Source organism: Varroa jacobsoni, unplaced genomic scaffold (genome assembly GCF_002532875.2).
Source record: "Varroa jacobsoni isolate VJ856 unplaced genomic scaffold, vjacob_1.0 scaffold_81, whole genome shotgun sequence".
Lineage (NCBI taxonomy): Eukaryota > Metazoa > Arthropoda > Arachnida > Mesostigmata > Varroidae > Varroa > Varroa jacobsoni.
The window spans coordinates 47,517-75,024 of NW_019212983.1; the positions used below are offsets into that span (position 1 = coordinate 47,517).

The window sequence follows — 27,508 nt, forward strand, 5'->3', positions numbered from 1 at the left end:
CGCCATGAAGCCTGCAAGGTTATCGAATTCATTCGTCCTGTTACTTTTGTCACATTATCGTTCCGACCTACCGGACGTCCCGATGTCGTCTTTCCGTAAGGTACTCACAGTGGGCTAGTCCAGGGAGGTGCGGCAATCACTTATTACTTCAATCAATCTTCGTCTAGCATAGAATAAATGGTTGAATAATTGTAAATGAATGGTAAATCATCTACATAATGTAAATTACTATCATAAAAGCGTAAAATAACGCAATACGGATGACCTTTGTAACGTAGAGGTGGCGTCTATGATGCTTATTTCAAATGAATAATAATAATTTGTGGTAGCGTTAGTATTTAAATGGAGGCCCCCCCCCTTTTTTTTTTTTTATCTATCTATTAATTTGTTCGAATTAGTGAAGATTCCTATTATTTCCTAGTCATGGAATCAACTTGTAAAAAGCTTTTGAGATCTTTCATTCATCCGGCTAATAGCCGTCTAAATTGCTTGACGTTTAAGAGTCACTATGCGTAGTATCCATCACTGTGTATTTCTCTGTCTCCAATAGACAGTACTCAGTGAGAATATACTAGACAAGTCACAGTTCAGAGTGAAGAGTGTTGCTAAATATATAATGCGTTATTCGACCTAAACTCAAATACAAAAATGTTCCTAGCCTCGTACATATCTTTCTATAACTCTTAACTACCTACCAAACCGTGTTTCCCATAGCGACAGACTTTAATGACATCAGAACGGGGCTAACGGGTACGTTCCGGTGTATATTATATACGTAGACAACGTGCGCGTAAAGTAGGTTTTGCTTTCCTACTAGCGTTCTTAATCTACCTTTTCCTTTCGAAAGAAAAAAACACAACCAGCGCCCCCGACGGTGCTAGCTGTAATGTCGTAGCTCCTGTTGTCGTCGGCGTACACAGGCGATGACGATGTTTACCCACACACACGCCAGCGGCCAGCAGGAGTTCGCCCTATTCCTTCCCTTATTTTTTTCTCGTATTGAACGCTCTTCAGCTTGGCTGTGGCCGGTTGAGCCTTTCTTCGTGAATGGGCTGCCGTGTGAACGGAAGAAACTAGCGACTGTAAATGCCGCTAGAGGCGCATAACCGAGAATCAGTCCGAGAGCGGTCGGGCGACGTCTGCTGCGGGTGAACGAGAATGATACTTTGCTACGGCATTCAGGCGTCTGGGGTGGTGACGGCGGCGGCGCGAAGGAAGTGCGAAGACCTAGTGGCACTAGTAGTTGCCAATTGCCGCTGCGTGAGCTGCTGCTGAACAGGATCACGAACTGAGGCTCAAAGACTAGCATGCTCAATACGAACAGCTATGAACTTCACAGCCATGATAGCAGTAGCAATGGTGGTTTTATGCATGCAGCAATAACGCCAGCGACAGAAGCACTCTTCAATACCTCGCAGACTACGCCAGCTTCGGGGCAGCTTTCAATGGTTTGTACGGCAGGCTCTAGACAAGTTCACCAGGCTTCGACAAAGGCCACAAGCAACAGGAGTGGAAAGAGCTGCAGAAGCAGTAGCAGCAGCGACAGACGTAGGCTTCAAACTAGACTACGATAGCTGACTGCTGACAGAGTTCTCGGCGGCCTAAAAACCTAGGGCCAGAAATAAGTGTGTATCTAATACTGCACATCCATGCTTCGATAGAAGTAGATAGGTAGCTCTAATGAGAAGCACTCGTCCAGCACCTCACCAGCTACCTAACAGCAACAGAAGCTCTCGCAGTCGCCGTAGCTGTCTCCTGACGGCATCGGCCGTTGTCGTCGCCATCGTAACTGCTGGAGTGTGAGTACTCTTTTTGCCAGCTGGCAGAGGGAAGGTCCTGTAATGGTTGGGACCGAACGATACTGATGCTGGTGCCGATCGTGTTGATCATGCTGATGCCAACCCTTGTTCCGGCTGTTTCGAGTCTTTCCTGCCGCTGTTGTTGTTGCGACGAGGTTGCGCGAGGAGTCCCATGTTAGTGTGCTGCTCAAATATCAATACATTTACTCTTTGTGTGTACTCATATGCCTTCAATAGGTTGCGGCTGATGCCAGGTTAGGCTAGACAACCGAGTCATTTTGTTGGGCTGTGCCGACCGCTAGGTAGATCCAATTCTCGTAGCTACAAGCCGTACCTCCAATAGTAGTACTATGCAGATAGGAGACAAATGCTAGGTACCAGTTCTCGATCGATGTGTATCGCCGTTGAGGCAACGGTGGCGGGGATTGAAAAGGGAAGTGCGTATAGCACATGGAGTAAATGACTCCATGTTATAGAAATCTGGCTCTCGAGCTATTTGCTCGTATTGGCATATTTACATTGTCGATTTCTCGTTGTATATTTAGCTGGCAATATGACGATAACCGACGAGATTAAACGACGGAGTACGAAAGATCGAAATTTTATTGCGTTACATAGACAGACGCCGATATGGCATTCGACCCCTTGCTGTCAACGAAAACGAACGTATCAGAAAACCACTTAAAAGGCTTAGTTCGCAATTTACTTCACTGCTGTAAATCTATAAATCGCTAGGATAAAACAGTACTATTTTAGAGCGGGTGAAAGACAACTATATTTATTTAAATAGAGGTTACTGTCTACGCCAGCCACGCTTACAGACGACGCACTAAAGGCGTCTAGCCAATGTTAATGGAATGACTTCTTCTACCAATTTTGATAAGTTAACTTAGTCGTTTTAACTTAGTCGTAGTTAACTTAAAACACTATCTGTCAAATGTATCCCCAGTGAGCGTGTGTGAATTTTGCCGTGCGCGCTTTAGCATCAACTTCTCTGACGAGTAAGAGTATTTCGAGTCGTTTCCAGCGTTGCCTCTGTTCTTCGCGAAGTCGCAAACGAAAAATCTTGAAAGGCCAATTCGCAAGAGCGGCAGGGTCATTCGACATCATCGCCGCACATCGAGATCAGCTTCTCTAAGGACATTGTTTCCCACTCGACGTAGCAACGTCTTGATAACTTCAAAAGCTGTTTGTATCCAATATTTTCACTGCAATACACAATCGAGTTTGTATTAAGTTACGCCAGAAGTTGGTGGTGGCTGACTGGCCGGCCATTCCATTGTCATGTTCAAGAAAGCCGGCCCGATGGCACATTCATTGTACATTAATTTTTTATAAATAAAATACTTGCTGAATACTCACATTTTCGTAGTAAAGCGTAATCGTTTTGCGGGGTAGATTTTTCATCGATATGTGCTTTTAGAATACAAGTGGCCGCTCGAAATACGGCTTTTCGTCAACGCAAAATGCAAATTCTGCGATGTCATCAAGCCTCTATTGACCGCTTGTTCATAAGCGAAACGACCATAGGCCACTGGCCTATCCTATGTAACAGAATAAACACAGTGCATGATTAAAAGTACTTTAAATCGTTGCGATCCAAAATAGGTTCGGGAAAATTTAGTAAAAAACATTTTCGGAAAAATGAGCGTTTATTTGATTTATATCGAAGTGGGTAAAATCTACCCAAACCTGTTTATGCAGATCAAATATTTCGTCATAATATTCAATTATATTTCACTTTTTTCACGATTGAAAACTAAAGCTATTTTCAAGAAATCTAGTCAGCTAAAATTCTTACACATCAATGGTTCTCGACAAAATTAGAAATCTACGAAGTCACAAAGGCCTATTTTGGTTTCGAACAAACACATTTTTTTACATTTTCTGATTAAACACTTCATTAGTTAATTTGCTCTATACAGAATGACTCTATACAGACTTCAAAAATTCGGCAAAAAAACGAAAATAATTGCTTTTTCGGTTCACGTAACACTTCTGCAAGCGGGTTAAGTAGAGGTCTGGAAATTAATTCGGCCGTGAAATCCAATAACTGTGACAGATTTAAGTTTTCAAAGTTTAATTTATTTCTCAGAGACGACACCTGCAAAGCATGCAAAAAGGTTATACAAAAACCAATAAAAATCGTCAACAAAAAAAGAGTTAACAAGATAGCTGAATTCAATGATGCTTTGTTTATATCTACAAATTGTGTAACGTTTCTGTACTATCGGCAGGATTCGAAGCAGCGTCCCCTTCGTTACCTTCATGCTAGGCCAAGCCAGTGAGTTGACGACCAGCGTCAGTTACGTCTGAACCAAATATAGCAAAACGTTGTTTGCATTTGTACTAACGCATGACTCCAGATGATCGAATATGTACTTCTCCCGTTCACTCGTTTTTCCAGAACAGCAGCATACGATGCTTACCGATGTATGTAACTCATTTTCCGCCTGTGACAAATCAAATAACCGGTTCTAAGAACTTCCGCATATGTGCATATACACGCGTGGAATGGAATTTCTGTTAAAAGTTCGCGGCAAACAAGCAAACGGCCCCATGGGTCACGCTGGCGCAGTCATGTTGGTTGGACTGACCCTGCTCGTACTGTGGCGTAGGCCTCGAATAGTCGAAGCTCGTAAGGTTGAGCTTCAGTGCTGAAGCTGTAGGTCATCTGTTTGTCATAGTATCTGCGTTGCTCCCCCTGCGAAGTTAGTAGTGCTAGGCTCGCACAAACCAGCACGGAGACAGGCCAACGTGAGAACCCGCCTCTCGAAGCCTTCGTGTCCCTTTGTCTATACACAGTCGGCAGATCTCTGCTTCTGTCCTATATTGAGGCTCAACGTTGCTAGCCTCCAACGAGGCAACGGCGGGGAGGCCTTCTCCTTTTAGCCTCACAACAGCAACAGGAGGAGCAGCTTGCGAAGTAAGATGAAGAGGCGCCTCGAACGAGTTCCATTGTATTATTATGTGTAGCTGGCTGGCTGGCTTCTGGAGCATCTGCTATTCCCCGCTTGAATTCGCTGCTCTCAGGCCTCTCTGCACTCTCGGGAGCGCGAGTGAGCTCTGTGAGCTCCGCTGCTTGCCGCGGTGTGCTGTGTAGTCGTCTGGTCCAAGTACGCCTATTTTCTCATAGACACGCAACCAGCAGAAGCCACAGGATTGGCTGGCTAGCTGGCGTCTCCAACACTAGTAGCACCGTGAATGATCCTACGGATAAGGCTTCATGAAGGAAGGCTGTCGGAAAATCTTTCATCCGCCATCAAATAACATAGATATTTCTATGTGCACCTTTGAGCAACAGCAAGAGCTTGGGCAGCTGAAGACTTCGTTCGGCAGTGCTCGAAACGGAGGAACTAATGCAACTTCTGTTGATCCGTCGAGTCTCTCTCTGATGAGATCTCCATGAGGGATCCGGCAGAAAGATGACAAGAACCGTCGGCGTTCGAGAGCGGATAGACTCTATATATACATGAATGCATCGAACTGCAGAAGCTGAAACTCATTTGCAGAGCCGAGCTGACTGCCATGTGGGGTAAAAGCAGTCACACCAGCATAGAGAACCCAAATCAAAATTCAGCAGGGGAGAGAAGGGCTGGACGATCGCTAGAGAGCAGAAGCAGCAATACCGGTCTCCTGCCTCGATCTCGTGGTGAAAATACAACCTTGTTCGAGGCACAAAGCATATACCTACTGAAAACGGCTGGCGACCAGCAACCCGTGTGCTGCTTGCTAGTTGTACTGTGCGACCTCGAGGACGGGAATCACAAGAAGAATCTGTGAAATCAGCTGGCAGGCGGCTTGAAGACCGGTGGAAGCCTTAGGGCCCGAAATTTTAAAGCTTTCGACCCTTTTCGGGTAGGACACATGAAGGCCGGTGTCGAGCTTCATCGTACCGGGCGTAGGCTGAGCATCATGAGACACAGGCGGATCCTTCGAGTCATATCTTGTAAATTATACTTTCACAATTGTACCCGGTACGTTAGTTAAATTTTATTTGTATCGAGGTTACTTGAATATTTATTCGTTGTTGCCAATATATATATATATATATATGTATATGTTAACATTCATTCATTTAAGGCTTTTTTAAAACAGAATCGTTATCTCCACTTTTGACTACTACTTACAACAAATTCTAATGCTATCATTGTTTATATGAGATGTCCAAAGAAGACCGTTTTTTTTTGCACTTCAAGCGAAAATATTTGTAATTTTTCGAACTTACTATTTTACTCGAAATAAATAGAAACTATATCACATGGGATGGGAACATCGGTCAAGATGTGCTAGAATATATAAATGTACAAAAAAAAAGAGGATCCAAATAAAATTGGTGAATTAATATGTCAATGTGCACTGGCTAAGTACGGAAAATGTAGCAGTAACAAGAGTCGCATGGCGAACGTATTTGGTAACAGCGTGGTCAAACAGGAGCAGCAAACACCAAAAAAAAGAGATAAAATTATTAAAAAATACTAACTTTGGGAAAAAAGTTCGTACTTGAAATTGAGGAATCTGTCGAGTCCGATATGTTTGAAACTGTCTTTTCCGCAGAGAAAATTATAGTTCATGCGGAGGTCTTGAAAACGATAGCACCTACAAAAAAAAGTTACACATATGCACCGGTATATGGATCTTGGCACGTGAAGTTATACAGACACCCCGTTTCTCGTACCTCTAATAAAACCTTTAATAAGTGATACGGGACGTAATATTAATATAATTATACTGTTTCTGTACGATTATGGAAGAGGTGACTTGCACAAACTTGCCCTTTATGATGACAACTCGGTGCCGTGATCAACTGTAAGTTTTTGGAAGAAGTTACCCTAGTAGACATTTTGCTTCCATTAGTAGTTATCACCTTCAAGTGAAAAGTATTACTGATATATATATACATATAAGTACTTTTGCGAAATATTCGATCAACCTCACAACTATATGTGGCCCCTTTAGCTTCTCTACTGAAGCTCGAAGTAGTGCAGGCAACCGATATAGAGTAATAACATTGATTTATGCTGTATTCCATAAAATGGCGAAGAGTTCGCGAAGCGGTCGACCAGACTTTATGAGTGTACGCGGTCGAACCTTTCTAGACTACCTAAATCACGTAAAGAAAAAGCCGTAAAGAGAATTCCGGCTTCGCCAAAAGGGTTGCGAGCAACAACCTGGTTTGTCTGTTTTCGAAACGATACTGGGCACTTACCTTCCCTACAGGCCAATCATATTTCGTCGGCGCCCTAAGTAACGCTGACAGCAAAAAGAGGTCGTGTCCCGTCCTAGGAACCATTATTTGAACTGACAACAGCCGAACAATTTTCTAGCAATCTATCGAAAGGCGTAAGAAGTCCATTATCTTATCATTATTAGTATTAATATCATTATAGAACGGCATAGGTACAAGAAAATACGGGTTTGGCCCGCTAACAAATAATACACATTCGGTCATCGAATTTAGGCAGTGCTTAGGGAAGTTAAATATAATCCTTAAATAAAAATCACAAAAACTCATTTATAACGCTTCATATTACGAGCTTCTGATCGGTTAAAGTGTTGACTAGTCGACTCTATTATGCCTAAGTTTGACGTCATATCCGTAACTCCGTTTATATGTAATAGAAATCTTTACAAATGTTTACCACACAAGCCACAGCCTGTGGCAAGCAGAACGGTGGTTATGAGATCTTTCGAAATTGGTAAAGCTGTCTGTTTAAAGCAAAAGCGGTTTTGTCTTTTGATAAAAACAAGTACAAGTAATACATAGGTATACAGCTAGTATGTCCATGATGAAAAAACTAGACTTACAACTAGAAAGACACCACTAAATTTCTCTACCTGGCATTTTTTCAAACTGTTAACTTATTTGTGTTTTAACTCTAAGTTGCTTTCAAATTTAACTGCCTAGAGCGGCATTCGCCGCGCCAAAGGTTCAGCAGAACTCGTCTTTCTCGTTCTTCCGTATTATGACCGGTAAATAATTTCGCATTATTTCTGCTTCTTCAGAAGTGCGTTAACCTTACAAAGACACTGAGGGCTACCTTTCGGATGCTTTCTTAAGGCATCATAGTCCCTGCACGCCTACACATTTTAGGCTTCCAACAATTGTGCTACTAAGTTTTCACGTGTTTTTAGTACTTGAGTTTTCTCATACAACTGTTAGCTCGTCCGAGTTCCTTCCTATGAGCCTTTGATTAACATACCTTTGTTAGAATATGCGCTACTTTGATATAGCAAAGCAAGACGATAGAAGCTGCACGACTTGATAGGTTTCTTCTAAAGAACAGATATCACTGCTATTCTAGGTGTCGACATACATACGGTAAGTTCTAGCGAACTGCTGTGTTAGAGATGATGGGATTAGTAACTGTGACAGAGTAATTACGGACAAAGTATAGACATTATCTTTTCTAACGACGATTGGAACCATTAAAATATAAATCTCTGAGCTAAAACACTTGTGTGTTACACAAATGACAGATTAAGGAGCGAGGCTGAAACGATTCATCGACGTATTATATAAACGATATACTATTATAAATGTGAAAGCTTCAACCGCTAACAACAAAATACTTCGTTTTTTGCATGGAGAAGAACTTCAGAGAATCTAAAGTGTGACACGCCGAACTGTATTTAAACAGCTACCTCGAGCATGATGCTATATAGTTTGGCGGATTAATAGTACCTACTCTTGTACTTCATCACCTTTGATGTCGTAATAGTTTCATTCGCTGTGCAGTATTTACCAACACTCTCGCATTTGTTATCTAATTCGAATCATGGTTCCTATAGTGCACATATGAAATGGTACTAAAATAAAGGCACCATTGTACATAATGGTGTTTCATTAAAGAAAAAAAACTGTTATTATCGCGGGCAGCGCTCTTGATCCCAAGAAGCCTCTTTTTCTGAATCTGTTGGCTTCTTCATAATTGCGTCATACCGTTGTAGTATGTCGTCACGAGGTGGCACAGTCGCCGCATTAGTCCACTTCGTCAAGACAACACCTGCGCTCTACATACAGCCCCCGTTCCGCTCCTCTCCAGACTGAGCTATATTCCCTGCTGTGCTATGGGTAGATAGATAAATGGAGAAAACACTTCGTCCGTCTTTAACGTTTGTGTGACTCCTTCGTTTGTCTGAGACATACTATACCTTCTATGAACAGCGTTTGACGTCGTCCGTGCCATAGGACTGTATGCAGGCACCGTAAGCCTGCCGTAAGCGAGGAAACGAGAAGTGAACACTGTGCTGGTGCAGCTGTAGCCAAAGCCTTCGTCCGCACTGATACGGCACTAACTATACGGTGCTTCAACAATACAGCGGTGAGACGGTATGCCGCAGGCTGCTGGATAAGCTTAGATGGAATAGCACAAGCAAGCAGCCGCCGTCACAACTCTGGCAGGAGACAGAGTCGAAATTTCAGTCGCCTGTTTGTCTAGGTACGACAGAGCCGACGTGTTCTCATTGCATGGATTCAAACGGTCGAGTTATGGAGGCTAAGCGGCCTCAACGATAAGACAATGCCAACTGTGACGAAAGGCAGCATAGTCAAGTTAAGCCAGTCGCGGGAATAACCGTAGCTGCAAAGTGGAAGCCAAATCGGCGCAGATGTTTTCTATGAGTGCGCGCTAGAAGTGGGCACAGAACCATAGTGATGATGGCGACTGCTGCATCGCCATACCTTCGTGCGTACGGCCACATCTACACAAACACACACAACATAAGCATACGTACCTACAGATACAAACACTCGCCAATTGCTGACGAACGATCAATCAGTCACACACTTATCGTGTACGCAGCCAAGGAGCCCACGATCAAAGGCAGCCCAATGCACGCCAAAGACAGGCACTGCGAGGAACAGGCTGATAATGCATTCTAGGCGAGCAGCATTCACCACGACAGATTTGTTAAGCAGGGCCTTGGTTCATATAGCCGCGCAGACGCGGCTGTATACGTCAATCTTGCTACGTAGTCGCCTGATTTATACAGGTATAGAGTCAAAAATGAAATATGTAATGTACGCGCTATCATTTACCGTACAGGACAATCAGTACATGCGCTACAAAGTGCTCTCGGCGTACGAAACCACAGTCACCGTTTTGCGACCGGTTCAATACAGAAAAGGAAGACTTACGCCCCGTCTGCACGAGCTGGACGTGTGCTTCGCAGCTGAGATGAAAAGTAAACAATGAAAACATGCAGTAATGCTCAGGCCGGAAATCGGAAATACCGATGCTGTTGTTGTCGCATCGACCCAGGAAGCATATTGCGCACACATCTTCACTTACAGATGCTTCACGCAAATCTCCATATGATTTTTTTACTATCAACGGAGGTCTATATCAGTACCGAATAGGTATTTTATGAGGCATTTGAACTCACACTCAACGACCAGAGTTCCTCTAGAACTCGGTACCCCTTCTGCATGGCCTATCACACATGCCACGAACACCGATACTGCGGAAACACAGAAATGAATTAACTACTCAGACTTCAAGGTAGTTTTTCTGAATAAATCGGATTTAACTGAACTAGCTTCCAAGCTGCTTCAAGTCTATCCATATTTCAGAAGAAATTCTGCAGATAGTGGAGTTCTTTGCTATACGACATAAAATGGTCAGCCAACAACGTGGAACACGATCGTATGTCGCGAATGTTATTTTTACATCGAGATCGTTATTAATTTTGGTTAACAACGTTGTTAACTTGAAGATAATTAATATTCCAGTAATGAGAAGATGTATTGACGGTCAGTACAATACACCGAACCCTAATCAGTTCTACCGAACTGTGAGTCACATGCATCGTCACCCATCCAACGAATCGATGAAATCGATCATTTTGATCGATCGTACGTATCGTATACGACGTCTGTTTGTATTTTTCCATTATGTATCTAGCTATGTCGTGATCTACAATGATAGTAGCACCCTATCCGGACGCAGGTTGATTCCTCGTCGATGGAAAAACAAACAAAAGCAGGTCTAAGTGATGTAGACAGCGGTGCCGACTAAATACGCACACACAACTGTATCTGACAGCATAACATAATTGGCCCGTATTTGTTTTTATCGTAGCAGGTCATCATTCGGCAACTGAGAGTGGTACCGAATTAGTTTCCGAAGAAAGACGGCACAAGGAGACACGACACTGTCGCTTTTGACGCTGACGCTGCTTCTGTACACTTTCTTGTCGGTAATACTGTTGTTTGTCTAGAAGAAGAACGTAGACAAAATTACGTTATCGACAAAAATCGCGTGTTGCGTGATAACACACTGTCAATTAATGCATTATAATCGTGCAAAGGACGTACAATTACCTCCGTTGATGAACAGTTGGCGTCACCGTCGAACAAATGCTCTCACTGTACATCTAACGATACCTATAGACCGAACGAGCAAATCTGCGGGTCCGTTATGATCGCAACAAACATGAACATGATAAAGCGAATAATCTTCAGCTGTTCATCCTAGAGCTGAAAGGCTTCTATTTGAAATTTTTTTCCAGATCGAACAGCTCGACGTGAGTAAGTTCAATACGCTTGAATTCATAGGTCAACCTGTGATGACGCTGAAGAAAAAATAAGTGAATGATTACAAAGTCAATCCTAGACAACTTATACTAAGGGTAGATCTCAAAGCAATGGAAAACAAATTGTTCCACCTTTGAAAATCTGCACAGACAGTTTGCAGTCTAGAATCTACGGATCATCATTGATATATTGTTTAATTTACTGATCTCGTTCATTGTCGAGGATTGACAGCCTATCTTTCTGCATCTTGAGCGGCAGCGAAGCCGAAATGCAACATGGCATAAAATATTTACTAGCATAATGATGACAAAATCGTCTGTGATGTGGAAAAGACACGCCACACTTAATGATTAATTCTAAGCCTAAGTTGTCCCGAGGCAATGACTGTCCACCTACGAAGGGGCTATTTCAGTGACAAATTGATTTAATAGTAAACCTACGAATACTTCTTTTGGTTCTAGTTCCGCAGTGGTGAAGAAGGTCAAACTAGCCAATAGTGGTAAGCACTATGCGAAAATTGCGACAGCAGCTGTCTTTAACGGTCTATTTTTAACTTTAACTTAGCCGGCAGAACAATGCAACTGCGTATCTTCCTAGAAGTTAGCCAGTCCGTATTGAAATCGAACACAACTATCAGAGCTCGCTGAACTAACGGCCTCCAGCAAAAAAAGAATCCGAAAATGCAAGATCAAGCAGTTCGCTTGCAAGAACACCTCTTGTCTCAGAGCAACATATAGCATTGTGGAGTCGACCCGGCAATCTTTGGCTTTTAACTATAGCCAGAAGACGGAAAGAAACAAATACTGATAGAACAGATTCGTTGGGAGCAACGGTAATTCATTAGTAGAGTACAGTATCTTAAACAAATCAATAGGCTAGTTGGGCATCTGAATTAGAAAGCTCCTAAACTAACTTTCTACTATTGGCCAGTGCCTGTATCGAAAATCTGGCCACCGCAAAGCATTTATTTGACGATGTTCCAGGAAGGATAGTCCGACATTAGGTTCTCTCTGCGAAGATGTGTTGAAACCGAGTGAATTCAGGTAACAATCAGAAGTAAAAGAAGGATTGACCAAATTTCACCCTTGAGCAATCGTTCGATTCGCGAAAATAAATACGAGACATCGAGAAAGCTATTTTTATTTATCCTTGTGATTCGGGTTGTTTATAGGTAACTTTCATTTTGTCGATGAATTCCCAGCTTTTAAGTTGTACTGCGTACAGGGTAACGGAAAAAGGCGATCGCCCAAACAGAACATCGACCTTCAAGCTTACGACTAGCTTTACTTCAGATTGCTGACTTCGCAGCAATAAATCACCTCTTCACTATCCCGTATAGTGTATAATAACCATAGATGTCTTTCATAAAGGTAAAGAACATTAATCGATTTCTACCTAATACTGCATGAGAAATTGCAAACGTAAGCAACGGAGTGTGCACGCAAAATGTTAGCAGTAACTTTAACCGCAATATGGGGTCACAACCATGTTATTGTTACAAATTCATTGTTAATTTAATCAATCAGATATAATCCTAAAATAGAGAAACTTGTTGTCAGCACAAGGTCATCTAGTGGCGTCTTCTTTAGCGGTCACGACCTGAACTAAAGAAGTTGTAGAAATCACTCATCTTTCTGTCAACTTACGGCGTTCGTTTTTGCCGTATGTTTTATAATTGTTGAAGCTGTTTGCCGTGTGAACCAAGCTCATTCTAATCAACGCTGAACTGCGCCTCCGCATAAAACGACAACGTCGGCACTACACAAAAAAGGAACCCCAGTGTCACATGATCAGTGTGCGTACTGGATTAGACGAACGTACTTAGACTATGTATAATAGTATAGCTTCGCAACCATCGACTCTTTCAACCATAGTGATCATCGTTGTGTCCTTCATGACAGTTACGTGAACGTCTGCAACGTCGTCGGAATCTGGATCGATAAAGCGATCTGCTGTAATAGGTATCATGCGTTGCACTCGCTCTCAACTAAGCTTTCGTAGACGAGTTGAAGTAAAAATCCACTGGAGCTCGTGACGGTCCCCCCGTTCGCACACGCTTTGGCCAATAGAATTATAATCATACGCTTTTGTCGTGATTGTAATCGTCACTGTTGTCCGCTCATTATCTGCGTCTTTAGCTGCGGCCGAACGGACTCAGTCAGTCTAATCTGAGTCTGAGTGCGTCACCTTTGAGTCGAGCGCCAACCATCCCATCTAGTGGCTGAACAGGCTGTCGTACGCCATAACAACAACAGTAACAACTTCAACAATAGCAGAAACAACACATGTAAGCATTAAATACAGCCAAGGCAGCCTTTCGACTGTGACGGAAGGACAACCGTCGTTTCATAAAAGGCAGCCCATCAACTACTCTGACAGTCAAACTATGTCAGAGAAATAGCGGTTTTTCAACAGTTTGAGTCCGTGTACCTATCTACCTTGCCAGTAGCTCAAAAGAGAAGCAAGCGACAATCGCGCGACGTTGTTGGAGAAATACACATACTTAATGGATGCATGCGTGCGTGTGTGATTCTACTCGACTACCTGCTCGGTCGTAGTGACAGCTGCAACGGCAGTGATAACGGCTGTGGCGATTAGAATCGCAACGGTCTTCACAATGAGGGCGCAGCCCGGTCCCTGCTCAGGTCCGAGCTCCACTTTATGTAATTCTACTGCGTAGTTTTTACCATGGGACGTGGCAGCATACAAATCACGATAGGCCCAATTAGGTTTTTCAATATAGATTCGATGCTATACGAAGTTTCATATCCTTGTAGTCCTGTAGAGTTCTAGGCGTGTGAAAATGCTAAGTTGATCCGTTGAGCTTGTATATAGTTATTGAAAGTGAGGATGCAATACGCTATCCATTATTATATGAAGTGACTTTGGAAAACAAATAAGTAACGGTTTCGCTGACTTGTACGAATGGCATTATCACTGAATGGACAGGTAATAATGTCAAACAAACGATTACTTAGATCCGGTGTATTCTTTCAGACTGCGAACTGTGGTACAGAGGCTCCTTGTGAGGGGTCTTCACTTGAGGTTCCATGTGGCATAATAACAATTGGTGAATCAAATTAAGAGAGGTTAGATACCACTCACTACCAGTTTGTGTATGACTTCTAGATGCGATGAATCGAATAGTTAGCATCCGCGAAAGATTTGTAATAGCTCCAAGCTATTACTTTAGCGAAATCAGAGGTGATATCTTAAAAACGTTCTTGGTGGCGTGCCGAATCTCATTAGCTGTTATTATTTCTGCTTTACTCCCAACATCGTCGTAAAGTCTTCTTGGTTAAAACTGCAGTATCAAAAAGTAACGGGCGCGTCGAGAACATGTACAACTATTATTAATTTGGTTCTAATAATTACATACGCCCCAGTGTTTACCTATAGCGAGACTACCGTATAATAGCCTTACGTAATGCTCCGTAAATGCGTAAAGATCCAATCAGTTATGGTCGTTGCAAGGCACGGCGTCTCCTGTAACGCATCTCTGTTTTGTGCAAATAGACCAACTTGAACTAGAACTTTCTTCTAGCGAAAACTTCATGCTTGTGAAAAGATCATTTCTCGTCCGATTCCCTGCTGGATGCCTGGTCCAAGCTTCTGTTTGAATTTCAAGTAACCAATGTTGCAAGTTTAGTCCTGCGCGCGGAATCCGCAGAATTGTTTAGCGGGCGTACCGTCCTCTTATAAAAACGGTTCAGTCTTCCCCCTCTTGCCATCCAGAAGTATATGTATATGTATGTATTTATATCTATCTACATAGATACATATATCAATGTGTGCGCTATCCGATGCAAGCTTAGCGCGGCAGCTTAAAAACCAGTCTAGACTAAACATGCAAAAATGCTCGTTCCTCAAAGGGATAGTGTGGACTAGGCTGAGGCTGTATTAATGATCAAGATGGCTGAGCGCCCGAAGCATTCCCACCAGAATACTTTCCCGAAGCCAAAGTGAAACGATGAGGCCTTGCTCCATTCGTGCAATCTCACTCAACCCTTGATCTTCAACAAATTTTATCAACGGCCTTTCCAGTGTTTGTCCGACTCAACGGCCTCTACAGCCTGCTCTACTGTTTGTACCCGTTTGCACTAATGATAGAGTAGCATTGACTGAATGAATGAATGGATGGATGGATGGATAGCAGCCACGCGACTACAAATTGCGGAAAGAGCCATGAACCTCCCGTTCGATCTAGGGACGAGGAATGCTGAACGAAAGATGGCTGTTATATGTTTATCTTCGCATGGGATGAGCTTTAATGGTCAGTCGTAGGAGCCGTTGACGGCGCGTGCCGTAACGTACGTATCCGATTTGCAGCAGCATCTGTCGTTCTTCCTCTGTTGTCAGTTCGGGGTTCGAATCAACGGATCAGTTCTCGGGTTAGACCTCATCCTGAGCTTCATCGCCTGACCCAGGCACAAGGTGCTAGAACGACGATGATATTGTGTATTCGGGGGATCTCAGCTGTCTTAAAGCACAGATGGGTCGAGCAAGCGGACAAGCTGATCAGCCAACACACAGACACTACGGCCGTTGAAGTAATGTGGCTGCTATGACTAGAATAGCTGCTGCTGCGACGACTACTACCACTACCATCACGATTATTTCTTCTACCACTACAACTACAAGCAAGAGTCGTCGAGTGGCAGATGGAGTTCCGACGGAACCAACTGGACCTCTGCACCCCGGAGCTAATGCTCTTCGGCATATACTTTCGATGTGCCCAACCCTAAGAGCATTACCTAGCCTAACTCCGTAACCGACTGGCGGGCTCGTTCTGTTCTGCAGAGCTACCCACGAACGAGCCCGTCGGTGCGCTTACTAGAGGTAGCTACGTTGGTAGATCACATAGAGGAAAGTACAATAGCTAGGTAGCTGTGTGGAAGAGCCAAAGGCAGGACTCGAGCTGTCGCTGCTGCTCTTGGTCTATTGACCGGATGGAGAGATGTAAAACGAAAATGGGAGAGCTAACAGCCGGCGGCCGTAGTAATCAGAGTCTCCTGCTTCAACGAGGGTGGTGCAACTGTAGTATAGACTAGAAATTGATTTAGCACCGAGCGTACTTTAGGCGGCACTAGCATGTTTCGCCTATGCATAGGCCGTTAATAAAAATTTTGCTATAATTTTTACTTCCATGACATAGCGTCGAGCAGAGGTATCTCAAAATGCGAATTTTGAATAGGCATTATCCCCAAAACGTTGTTGAGTGCTCGCAGGGAGAATCGATACCTCAGGCTTTAAGACGACAAAGCGATACTATTGCATCCTTCAAGCCCTACCAACTCGTGTACCTATCAAATTTATGGCAAAATTTCCAAGCATTTTTTCCAACACGTTATAACGAAGCAGTGTGCACTATTGCTGTTAAAACTCAAAAATCCAACGGCTAAGCTCAAAAAAAGGAGGTCATCTTCACGAATCGCTGTACCCCCCAAATGTGAAAGAAGGTTTCTACTAGCTATGTCCTCGCCGGGGGTTCAGCCGACGTGGAAAGGAGGAAAGCTTGTGTCGCTGTCTTAAACGAGTCCGCCCATGCGGGTCACCCTCAATCCGCGATGAGTCGAAGTCGGGATCACTTGGACAGTAAAATGGAGTACTCAGTGAGATGACTATCGAAACCGCTGGAGGACCAAGTGGTTGTTGGAGCAGAGCTGCGGCTTTGCAACATGCAGACTGACTGGTGTGGCAGCATCGAGTAGCCAGGCAAGCGTGTGTTCTATGGTGTAACTGTTACGTTTTCGTTTTTACTTCGACTAACTCTGGTTTGATTCTGTTTATGTTGTGCACGTATGTTCGGTTACTAAAAATCTTTAATACTCAGAAATGCCTCTAATTTTTGCTATCTGCTAATGGTTAATTGGCTGCGAGATGGTTTCTCGACTAACAAACGGCCGTATTTGCTAAGATGGCCTGTATTGACCTACCATAGCGAGATTGCGAGCGCAGTTTAACATACCGGGTCCGCGATCCTCTTTGCCTCTACCATATACCTTCCTTGCTGTTCTTTACCCTCTAACATATTGCTCTAGACATAACATGGTGTTGGTGTACGACCTATGGCAAACACCTAATTCAGGTAATGTACTAACGAGGTGATATGAATTAGGTTTACCAATATATGTGCTATCTGTGTTCGCTTAGTTTTCCTTTTTCACTGACCAGTTATGTTCTACATGATAGCGATCCTCTTATTAGGTCCTTTGACTTAAACGAAACATCACCGAACGCGGTCAACATCCGTACGACTTCGTTGCATAATATTTTGTAATGGAAAAGTATTTGATTTAGCACTAATCCTGGCGATGTCGGTGATGATGACGATGCCTCTGACGACAGAGACAGACACTACCCTTCAGCTAGTCTAGCCTTAAAGGCAAGCGTGCGTTTGTTGCTATCGTCGTTGCTTAGCCTTAGCATGGCTGCGACGTCGTTGCGCAACCGCAATAAAACGTAAATGGCTGAGTGAGCGAAAGGATGCGTCTGGCCCCGCCGGAATCTTGATTTTAATCGTTTGCTACATTTACATGTAGCCCCAACTCGCCGCGGAGACGCCTCGCGATTTCAACGGCGACGGTCACGCAAAGCACCGTTCATGCAGTTATTATGACTCCCCGCTTCCGCGCGACTCTACGTGTTTTCTATCAAACATTGATACTTGTACGACCGCTACCTTTATAGATATGTAGATTCATCCTTTTACCTTAACGTTACACCGTTGTTCCGAATGAAACTTAGAAACTTTGGCAGATTGTCGGCCTACGCACGAAGTGATCGTCCGCTCAACTAGTGACGCTGTCTCTCTCTCTCTCTCTCCCTTTCACATTCTCTCTCTCTCTCTCTGTCTCTCTCCGTACACCATCTCCGAGCGACACCGCCAAAATCCTGCGGACAAACAAAGCTCCGAGCCGCACTCTCTCGACTTCGCTGATGCATATCGGTTGCTTGCTACTCTTTTACTCTCTTGTTGCTCGGTCGTTAGAATCTGATCTGGTGCCGGTAGAGACGACGAGGACGACGTTTCTTGCAGCCGATTTTTGCTACACTAGATGATGCCTTGGGTCGCTTGAGCTGACGGCAACATCCAGCACAAAATGTCGCTCACCGCGACTATGTCGTTCCGGCAGATATACCACTAATGTACTACTGTTGAGTAGAAGGGGAGAAGCAGATGGCTTCCAAACGTTCCGTTGTTGTCGCCATCGGCTGCTGAAGAGCTCCAAGATCATCTGGCTGACGCCACTCAACGATTTAGCTCTATAACGATATTTCTCTTTCGAATGATACTGACGCAGGACAGGACGATCGACCAGCCGTTTTCTTACGCTCGTTTCTTTCTTCATCGCCGTCACAATCTTACTTCTGCTTCTGAAAAAACAACGATGAGAAGATAAACCCCGTTCTTCCGTCCTGCTGTTATTCGACGCTTCGCTGTTTTGTCGGATGCAAGTGAGCTAACCGCTGACTGTTTCTAGCACCGTAAGGTACGACCTTCGCCGGAACAAGAGAATACCGCGACCGGCTCTGAATTTGATCGCTGCCCAAACACTGCGTGCTACCTTACTTGCCTGACCTCCTCCCTTTGTGGCGTCGGTGGCCTACGCGACTTATTGTTCCGCGGCGTTATTCAGTTGTATGTTCACCCCCCACCCTCCCCCTTTTCTCCCTCCGAAGGCTTTTGACGTACTGCCTACTCGCTCGTGGTCCTCGGTCACACCTCGAATGCGCTTGGTTGACTGGCCAGACCCAACACCGCGCTCCCTGGGGGGGATTCATGAGCACGTATTTCACCTCCCTTAGTTGTCCGTTCTTTCCCTCGTTTCGTGCAGCTGTACGGCGGCTATGTCCGCCTGTCGAGCGTAAACTTTGTCTAGAAAGCCAGCTATACAAATTCGTACGTAGCTAGCTGGTAAATGTCGATAGTGGCCGTTGTTCGTCCTCCTGCTACTGCTGTTGTTGTCCTCGTCGCTGTTTGTTACCTATTGCCGTTGGCTGTCCACCGATATTAGCCCCAGTGGTCGTTTAGTGGCCGGCTGTTCGTCCGCAAAAAAAGCCAGCCGCGCCTGTCGCTGCCGCCGCTAGTCGCATTGGTGCCTGTTCTGGTGTACTTCCATTTCATCTCATCCCCCTCCTGCGAACGGCGTTCGCAGAAACGGCAACGATGGACGAATCAGCCGCCGAATGAGGTAGTAACGAACCAGTCGGCCATCTATAATAGCTAGCTGACGGACTGGCTGGCTGGGAAGCCAACACTGATCAGCAATCCCTGAGTGAGCCCTCCTCCCCACAGTCACTGTCGATACCGCCGTCATCAGTAACAGTCGCAACTGCTGCATCGGCAAAGGAACAACGCCCCCAAACGGACAGACGAACTACGGATCGACCGACTGCAGCATTCCGGCGGTCGCTGCTACTGCCCGAATGCAATCTCCGTTGCCTTCTCCGGCTTTTGCAGTTGCGGCAGCCACTGCTGTTGAATCTTCAGTATGACGCGGTAGCAGCAACAGCCACTGCTGTTACACCAGAAGCAGTCACAGTGGTGATGGTACTAGTAAGATGAACCGCGCAAGAATGCCGAGCCCCTTTCCTGCTGCTGCTACCGCCTCTTCTTTTGCTGCTGGCGCGGCATCTACAGTCTCTCTTAAGCAGGTAGCATCAGTAGTAGGCAGCTACGCCAGAGTACTCGTGGTCTGTGCCGCTTCTCGGTCAGGTTCAGGCTTTCAGTCGGACCTGCAAATATACTGCAGAAGATCTGGGCATCGGAGACCGGTACTGAGATCCTACAAGAACTAGCCTTGAATGAAGCCGCCAGATCGAGTTATCACGTCGTTGAGATCAAGTCTCAATTTGACACATTTGTCTATGTGAATGAACAAAGAGTACGAAACATTGTGGCGATGTGCACGTCGTCGTTTCGTAAACAAATTATCACTAGAGGCGTCTCTAGTGCGTCACTAGGAACGTCGAGATAGCAACGAGCTGCAACATCACGTGTTGGAGAGACAGTGTTTTGTCGACAACTCTTGAGCGGACGAATTGTTGTGCGGTAAGTTGAAGTTACGTTTAGCTTCACTTGTGAACTGAGCTTGATGCATGCGTGTATTAAGAAAAATCAACGGAATATCTAATATAAACGGTATAGTGGTTAGATACTATATATAACGTCGCAGGATAGACGAAATTTCGAGAACACTAATTTTCACGAAGATAAATTAGAACAAGGGTTTTCTTCCTTTATCCTGCTATTAATGAGGTAGTTCTATTTTGAACAAGTTTGACTTTCGTAATTGCACGAGAAATTCACCTAATGTTCTTTGTTTACTATTAGATAATGGTATAGATAAATTTCGATTACTCGGGAATCTTCGGCTGCATGTGAAAGCCATCTTCTTTTCATTGGTGAGGGTTTAACCAAGCTGCTCCCGGTTCGGTCCAAACGGGCGTCAATCTTTGACATTTAGGAATATTGCACTCGTTTGGGCCTTATCGAGAGTTTGCGTTTCGACACATACTGCCCAAATTAACTTTACCAGTAAAATATTCTGCTTCCGACTGGTCCACCTTTTGCTTTTAAGGCCAGTTCATTATGCTTGCACCCATCCTATAGTACTTATTTTGCTATCGCGTTCGTCATGCCACATTGTGACGACACGATTTGCTCTTTGGAACATTTGAGCCCAATTCGATTCGGCAGCTGGCGATACAGACACCGGTATCGACCGTTCTTCGTTTTAACCGACTTCATTTGCCTGTTGTAAATGGGCCACATACACGACAATGTCAGATCTGCAGGTCTGGCTGGTCCGCGCTATGTGGTACACGCCATGTGGCGAGAAGTTTTCGCGCCAAAATTTTCTTTCAACACTGCAGCGTACCAATCATCAACCTTAACCGACAAAAGTTCGCCGCGGTCACAACGGCCGCTGCAGTGAGAGGTAGCCGCCTACCCGAGTAGAAGAGCAGATGGTCACAAGGTAACCAGCAGACTGCAGTAGCGACATCCGGCAACGCCGGCTGTTGCTGTAGTTGTTGCAGCAGCAGTGGCAGCTGCGAAGCCTGCGACGACCCCGATGACAACGAGGTGCTCGCTCCAGGTCTGCGAAGCGACGCTAGCTTTGCTTTTGATGGTTGCTGGTCGTTGTTGCTTCTGCCGCTGCTTCGGTGCCGAGAGAAAGGGAAAAGCGCGCCAAAATCTGCCCAACCAACAATCGGATGGAAGATCCGAGCAGTGAGAAGCAGCCCTCCGTCTGTCTGGCAGTCTACCGCTGCTGGTCTGTAGCGCTCCAATCTGCAAAGCTGACGAAACGCTGCGCCTGCTGTCGATAGCACCGGCTCTCTTATAACATCGTACCCGCTCGCGTTTTGTCGTTACTTAGCCACTGCGCGATGATGCTCGAGGATCTCGTGGTCCATAGCTGATGCCCATCCGTGCCTCATTGGTTAACCGTTTTCTTCAAGCCAGAATAAACCAAATGGCCCTTCTTAATACTCCACATAAGAATAATTAACATTGATATTTTAGCTGCAATCTGAAAAGTCTCTTAATATATGATAGTACACAAAACGATTTCGGGTTGGTCAGAGAGGTTTTTGGATGGGTGACAATATTTTCCAAAATTCTGCTTGTTAATATTGCACCCGTCCCGGCCTCCCTTATCAGCCGCCTCGACGAAGATCTCGAAGTACAATTGTGATGGCTTCAGTGGTGGTGGTGATGATGATGGTGAAGATTGTGGTGCGGGTAGTGAAGGGCCATTCAGTTGTACCTAACAGAGAGAGAAGCTTTCCTCGACGAACCGGATTTCATCAGTGCAGCAGCATGGGACTTCGGTTTTGAAGAAAGTCAACCATGAAGAATTACGAAATGTGTCGCGCGTTGTAAAAATCATCTTCCCTTAACAGCTGACTCGCGCAAACTTCTACGAATCCGTTTGTTGAGGTCGAGACTGGTTGGATTCGTGTGCCAATGTTTCATCGTCGTTTGACAATATTGCACATGTATCCGGCCTTTTGAGACCGAAATTTCATCAGCCGAATAAATACCAGATACCAATAGGCGATCAAAGAATCTCAGCACTTTTGCAACAGTACTCTAAAGTGCACAAGGTAAGACTTTTAACTTAAGCTACGTAATATATAAAGCACGTCCTAAAATCAATCATCAAAAAAAAAAGTTCAGAGTCAATGGAATATATTGAGAATAGAAAAAAAGAGCACCGGTCTTCAGTCCGGGTGAACGATGAGAGAATTACATGATGTTAATGAGTAAGCCTTAAATGTTGTACACAACAATTGATTTAATAAGTTTAAAATTAGAGCCTTATGGAACATATTCTATAGGACCTGGTTAGTGCTATAAAATATCTGAATGAATTCTCAATAAAGCTCCCTTTTTTTCGTACACATTTGCTTTAATAATACTTTTCCGTATTGAGAGTGCCCGAATAACCGCAAGTCTTAGCAAATTTGTTCCATTGAAAGGTAGCGACTTGTACCTCTTTATGACAGCCCTCATTAAGAAATTCGTGCCATTTCTCTATCTATCGCTCTCACTCTGCTCCTTCTTTTCCAAATAGGGAGCTCCAGTAGGGGCTTCAGAAAAGAGTATCTAGATGCGCCACCCCTAATCCCGTTTTTACCCACTGCTTTTTCGCCACAATCACCTTATCCATGCGCCATGCTGCCCACTGGCAGCTTGAAGTTTTTGACCACTGTTCGGTTGAGGTTGATGCCTGCTAGCTCGTGAAGTCGCTGCTGAAGGTTGGCAAATCAGGCCGACCGAGAAAGAACAAAGAATATACAGGCCGCCCTTTTCGGCCTTAGCCGCAGGCCATGAAATGAATGAAAGCGAGGGGGGGGGGGGGGAGAATGAGAGACGGACGAGTCGAGTGAACTCTGGGTAATGCGCTTGGCTGCGGACACCTGGATAAAAGCAACGGCTTGGGAATTTAAGCCTATCCATACCAGTACAGATGATGAAATTTCTCTAACGCTGTACATATGTTGCAGCCAGCCTTTTGCTGGCTTATACACCCAGGGCGTAGCGGCAGGAGCAAAAATACTTTTTTTATAGAGAAATGTGATCGAACGACTTCACCCTGGCTCCGCAAAATAGTATCACATGCAAAATAGCTTGATCTCCATAGGTATTGAAAAAAATTATACGGAACCGAACTTGGTCAATTTACCAAAAAATTAGACAGCCGTCTAAAACAACTGCGTGTACCGTTAAACAATGACTAGCGTTTGCTAGATGACGCCCGGCATGAAGATGTTCTAATAAGCACCTCAAAAGCCAATCTTTGCAATTCCACAAAATAGTACGAATTCGACAAGGCCGTACTCGTTAACTGCAGAAAGAGTGGCTGCAACACCGGAATCTTTAGATATTGTGACTAAGAACACTTGATTGAAACTCTCTCTGGACCTCTCACAAAATTTATAGATAAATTTTGTGAAAGGTCCAGAGAGAGTTTACAGGTAATGGCCCGCACGATGCCTGTTTCTTTGCATGGGTATGTCCGTATATGCATGTACGTATATTATAAAATGTGGACGGAAGGGGATAAAAGCAGCGGTGTTGATAATGAAGATGGATACGCAGAACCAAATCCATCTGCGACTTTTCCTAGCCAGATACCCGTACAACGTTTGTGCAGACTGTATGTTTATCTATAGGCAAGTAAAAAAAGCTATCTACCTACTTAAAAATCGACGCATTCTAACAGTCGGCGGCTTCGAAGCTGCGTGCGCCAGGACCAAATAACAATGTTTGTCTTTCATAGATATTTAATCCTTCGTAAAGAATTGTTTATATAAAAAAAAGACGATTCAGCAAGGTTAATGCTACTTTTGAAGGGAATGGGACTGGCCACTAATGTTGAAATGGGTTACATATAGGCCTGGCATGTTGTCCAATTAATACGACTTGTTACTGGTGCATTTACATTGAAAGTTGCCTCAACTTTAAGGCTTTAACTTTTAATTGAAATATAATAATAAACTAAGCTACTTATTAATTTACGTATGTATTTGCAATCATAATATTAATGAGATGATACCTCGACTCACTGTTTTCCATTCCCTTAAGCCATATGCTTGCCAGGCTTACAATTCAATTTCAGTAACTTAATTTACAACAATTGCATTATCGTGTGGCACCAGTCTTTTTCAGAAACTTTACGGCACTTATTATAGATTAGAGTTAGAAATCTGTGTGTAGAATTTCTAAGCTTTATGTATTGTGCAAATGGCAAACGAACATGATTTTGGCCTTTAGAAGCTTCAAGATGACTATTAGAGGTCGAAGCTATAGACAACATCAATACCAACTTACAATTGCGACCTGAACAGATTGTCGGCAGTAGGTGGAATAGGCAGAATGGGAGAAAACATCAACGCATGGCGACAGCCAGATAGGCGGCAGACTCAGCACAATATACGGCCAATGAGGTAGCGTTTCTTTTAACTGTCTACTTGCTTTGAAATAATAGATCTTTCCCGCTTTGTGATATACATAATCATAACTCACGGTAGCCGCGTTCTCATAATGCCACTGTCATCACCATTGTTGTTTACCGCCTCCGTTGGCAATAACCTTGGGATAACCATGGCAGCAGCAGCTGTAGCAACAACAATAACAATAGCAATAATCGGAGTGAAATTTACGGAATGACAAAATGGCGCAGCAGTTGTGGGTGACGCACTACGACGGGATTCATTGTGCGACCACCGCTAGTGTATCGGCAATACGCAACCGGCTTCAAAGGCTATCCTTGTTCGACTCGAATCAAGAAAGTGATTCAACTCGGTACGGTAGTGTAATGGTGTCGTTGTAATCCGCTGTAGCCTCAGTTGGTGGCTAATGTTGCGCTATAATGGCTTTCCGTAAGTTGATGCTTCCGACTATGGTGGGGCAACAGAGGTTAGGGATGGTCCACTACCGCCAGCATCATTCAATTCCATTGGACTCGATCACGCTGCGTCTGTTGCGGCCACTTCTTGCATAGGTGCTTTCTTGTTCTTCTTTTGTTGTGCTACTGCTTTCTCTGTCCTTATGTGTTTTCATAGCCGTTCGTTCACGTCCTGTCCTGCTATATTCCACTCTGGTAGCGTTGTATGCGCACGTATTAGGCGATCGAGGGAACAGTCAAGAGTCAGAAGGCCGTTTACTGGTTGTTGTAGTATTAATAGTAGTTGCGATGGCAGAATCACAGGCGTCGCATCCGCCACAAAGACTATCGTCGCGGCCGTATTCGCTGGTAGATTGGTTCGTTCGCCCGTTCACCAAAGCGATTCCCCGCAAAAGCAGCCCACTCTATCGTGGTTTCGTTCTCGTGTTGTCCGCATTCAGTTATGTTCAGTCCGTATCAGAGTTTTGCTCAGCCAGCTCAGCTTTGTTCGGTTCGATTGTTGCTCCTTCCCTTCTTCTTCCTTCTCATTCCTTCTTTTTCGTCTTTTTTTTCTCAGTCACTAGGCGACCGGCCGGCCGGCCGGCCGGCCGAACGAACGAACGACCGACCGACCGACCGACCGACCGACCGACCGACCGCCCGCCCGCCTGCCTGCCTGCCTGCCTGCCTTCCCGCCCCTCAGTCCGCCGGCCCTCCGCTAGGGCGATTCTTGGAATCGAGCCGGTACACAACAGGCAAACGTGTATAGATATATAAGGACAAGCAAGCGGACAGCAGGCATAAGCTCCGCTATAGCAATCACCGGCTGCTACCCGACAGCAACAACGGCCACAGACAAGCCCGCCCGTCACAGCTTACGGCTATTTTTGTTGTTGCTGTTGATGTTGTTGTTGTTACTGGTGCTGTCGGATTTTGTAAGTCGGTGGCTATGTTCCGTGTCTTTTCTCTCATGGGTGTGTGTGTGTGTGTGTGATTGTATGTATGCGGCATGTGTGTGTCTATCTTTATTTTCAGATTCACAGATTCTGCCGCAGACAACGCCAGCACTTGGGACGCCACGGCAGAGCAACGCAAACGGAGGCCTCTGGTAACAGCAGAAGCAGGAATCACGCACAACACCGATACCACTAAGTCACTCGCTGACTCTGTCTCTCATCCTATTTTGTCGACCGCCACCGAAAACGCATCGACACATACAACTGTATAGATAGGCATCTTGGAGATGATGGCGGTGACGATGGACAAAATACGGTGCGTATGCTAGAGTCAAGGCACTCACGCACAGAGCGAGAAAGAGGCCGACAAATGGCCAAGCAGGCGGAAAAAAGGAAAGATAGAAACGGAAGGACACAAAAGGTGGCAAACAACACATCACGCACATATGTACATACTTAAGGAAGCGACACGCATAAGTATACATGAGCAACAATATACGTAGATGAATAAAGAAGATGCTATAAAACGGCCATGGCAACAAGGGCAATGACTGACTATCATAGTGGGGTTAACATCGAAAAAATGAAAAAAGCATTTGCACAGAAGTTCATACCAATTGCTCTATCCTAAGTACAAATGATTGGAGAGACAACAACCGTCGTTGCTTTACTGTCCCCAAATTTGTGTAACAAGAAAATCTGCCGGAAAAAACACTTCATATTTATCCGCTAGAAGCTCCTTGCTAGGTTATCCCTGCTTTATATATACTGTTTGTTCTTTTTTAAGATAAAGATCTGCTCGAGCCAAGACATCTAAGAGGCATACACAGCTAGCTAGGGAGTTATGATTTGAAGTGTCTTCTTAAATCTTTTATATATAGCGATTTCATTTATATACATTAAATATATATATACATACTAACGAAGCTGTAGCGTTTCAGTAATGGCGTGAACTTATTCATAACTTAATAGAGCACATAATCTTTCGAATGGGGCGATCTGACAATATATTAGTAAATACGTTTTGGCGGTGATATTCCACTCAAGTATTCGTTTGTTCTCTACGAAAATTGATTTACAAAAATAATATTAAATCACTTCATACTGTGCGGTAGATGTTAGAAATTCCATAAGTGTATGCGTGCGTTTCTATACCATCAATATCAGAACGATACAGCCTCCCTCGTGTATAACTTTATAGGGAAGCGTAACTCGACATCTCAGCTTCATCTGCTTTCGCTTTTTTTTTACGGTGTCGGCACCCGTGTTGTCGTATCTTTCAGTAAAGTCAGTTCGACTTTAAAATGAAAGGGT

General features: G+C 44.4%; 1 long non-coding RNA gene across 1 annotated transcript; it reads right to left on the minus strand.

The window, feature by feature from the left end:
* Positions 1 to 2,496: 2,496 nt before the first annotated feature.
* LOC111263660 (uncharacterized) lies at positions 2,497 to 27,508 on the minus strand. The gene is made up of 3 exons (XR_002682357.2): positions 24,683 to 27,508; positions 3,162 to 3,343; positions 2,497 to 3,007 (listed from the first exon to the last, which is right to left on the minus strand). It is a non-coding gene; the product is annotated as an uncharacterized LOC111263660 (long non-coding RNA).